Source organism: Natator depressus, chromosome 13, assembly GCF_965152275.1.
Source record: "Natator depressus isolate rNatDep1 chromosome 13, rNatDep2.hap1, whole genome shotgun sequence".
NCBI classification, from domain to species: domain Eukaryota; kingdom Metazoa; phylum Chordata; order Testudines; family Cheloniidae; genus Natator; species Natator depressus.
Window position 1 is genome coordinate 32,845,401 of NC_134246.1, and position 2,817 is coordinate 32,848,217.

The 2,817-nt window shown below is 39.7% G+C and overlaps 1 pseudogene; it reads right to left on the reverse strand.

Moving 5' to 3' along the window:
* Nucleotides 1–1,522: 1,522 nt before the first annotated feature.
* LOC141997692 (olfactory receptor 13A1-like) lies at nt 1,523–2,430 on the reverse strand (annotated as a pseudogene).
* Nucleotides 2,431–2,817: the final 387 nt, after the last annotated feature.

Genomic DNA, 2,817 nt, shown 5'->3' on the forward strand with positions numbered 1-2,817 from the left:
TGTTCACAGTTTAACCTCACACTTAAATCAAACTATACATAGCCCAGCAAGATCTATGCCTACACTTTGTTTCTCATTTTTCTCTATTTGTCTTCTGTCCAGTAACAGTATGGTTTAGCTACCATGGCAGCTGCATCCTTTATTATGGTGCTAAAAGCCTGTCACCAGAAAGGCAGCTAAAAGCAACCCCTTAAACAGCATAACCTGGGTACTAGTTTGTCAGGTTTTAGTGCGAATGATCAGACTGCGTGCTGGGCTGGTGTTTCTCTAGCATGAGATTGCAAGTGTGAGTCAGCAAAGGGACAGAAGCTGCATTCTCTATCTTTGCTGACCTTTTCTCTCTCCTTTGATCTATGTTGCCCTTGTTTTAGGATCAGACTCCAATAAGAACAACAACAGCTCAAGAGTCTCAGAAGTAATGTTTTCTCCTTTCTCTCCAAAAAGGGGAGCTAAGACCATCTTTAATATCATTAAAAAAAATATCCACTGTAAACAGGATTTCCATATGAAAGAGTCAATACTGCTAAAAAGAAAGGGAGTAAGGGATATTGTTGCAATGAAATCCTAATTTAATATGTTATTTTAAATATATCTGAACTGGTTTTTTATGTATCTTTTTTCTAGTAATTTCTTAAACGGTTAAAAGATATGCAATGATGGCAATTATCATAGCAGTCAACAGCAATAACTGGACATGAAACCCTGACTTCAGTGAACTGTATATTGTTGTAACAGCAGACAATGGTTTAATTAATATCTCATCTATTACTGGGATTGAGACAGTTCCTTGTCAACAGGTCTTTAAAAACAATCAAACAAACAAACAAACAAATCCTACTGTTGAAAGTGTGCCTTTACAGTTAGATAAAAATGCATTCTGATAAAAATATATTTTTTAAAAAAATCTGTGACCTGAATCTATGGCACATGGCCAGGATACCTCTAGATCTCAACAGATATGTAATTGAAAAGTTTTGGGTTTTTAATATCTCACAAGAAATTAGAGATCAGAGAGAAAGCCAGTTTTATTTTGCTATTCTACTTACTCATTGAGGAATTGCATAATATATTCTGATTCAATGAGATTTCATGAAAAGTTATTTGCTAAACAGTGGGGCAGCTTTTTCCATATATTTGGGCACCTAAGGTGATTTTCAAAAACATCTAGACACCTAACATCCATTGAAATCAATGAGTTTTAGGTGCATAGTTAATTTTAAAAAAATCCCACTAGGTACCTGAATACCTTGAAAATTTTGACCGAATGCACCTTAGTCCAGCTAGCATAACTCAAAATGTCACAGTTGCTGTCAACGGGTCCAGATCTCCAGCTAGTGTAAATCAGCAGTGTCAGTGCGATGCATTCCTGCCACTGTAAAATGTTGTAGTTCCACTGAAGTAAATGTACTCTAATGTAAATCTATGTCTATTGAAGTCCATAGTTCTGCCTCAATTTACACCACCTGTGGACCTGGCTTAGAAGGAGCAAGGGAGGTAAGAATCAGGTGAACTCTGGGAATAATTATTGTTCTGTGGTGAAAGGAAAGATTTTCTTGAAGGCTATGTTGACCTCCTTATTGCACAGACTGTAGATGAGAGGGTTCAGGGTGTGAGTCACTAGTGCGTACATTACTGCTGCCATCCTGTTGTTATTCAGAGAGTTATTGGAGGATGGCTGGATGTAGGCATCGAAGATGGCGGAGTACTACAAGGTGACCACGAGCAGGTGGGAGGAGCAGGTGGAGAAGGCTTTCTGCTTCCCTTTGGAGCTCTGGATTTTCAGGATGGTGATGATGATGAAGCTATAGGACACGGTGATCAGCAGGAAGTTCATGATGACCAGGAAGATGTCTGCCATGTACATTGAGATAGGCTGAGCTGCAGGACAGTGACAGCATTGTTGGGACCTTGCAGAAGAAATGCTAGATGAGGTTGGGTCTGCAAAAATCCAGGCGCATCATGAGCAATACGTTCACCAATGTATCGAAGACAGTGACAGCCCAGATACCAGCTGATAAACTGACGCAAATTCTCTTGCTCATCAGGTTGACATACCTCAAGGAGTGGCAGATGGCTAAATACTGGTCATTCAACATGATAGTGAGCAGCACAAGCTCCGTCACTGCTGACAAAGTGAAGAAAAAGAGCTGGGCCATGCAGCCATCAAAGGAGATGGTTTTCTTCTTCTGTACCAGGGTTTCCAGCATTTTCGGCAGAACCGAGGAACTGCTAATAATGTTGAGGGTGGTCAAATTGACGATGAGGAAGTACATAGGGGTGTGGAGAGGTGGGTGGGTGACAATAGCCATAATGATCAGGTAATTGCCCATGATGACTACTATATAAATGCATAGGAATAGTGCAAAAAACAAGCCCTGGTGGGCCCAGCATGATGAATTCGGTCACCCTGGTGTGGTTACTGGGTTCCATTACTTAAGTGTTCCTTCTGCAGGAACAAAGATTAAAGTTGCTGTCAGGTGTTGTATCAACAATTACGGCAATATGGTGACTGACGCATCTAGAATGACTGAGAGAGAGAGAGAGAGAAATCTTGTTTTACTCTAGACATTTCACACAACATGAACAAACTTAGCCATATTAAAATATGTTAGCATAATAATCTGTCTCAGTTACTAAATCTACACTCTCCTGATACTTGATTCAAGGAGGGAAAAATAACACTCTTGATTTTCTCAAATAGAGGTGTGTGAAGTCATTGGGAATGTTTCCATCAGTGGCATCAGTTAGGAGTTCACAACATAATCTTAAACATCATTCATACACCAGTATTCTTATTATTAACCAGGATTCTACTTT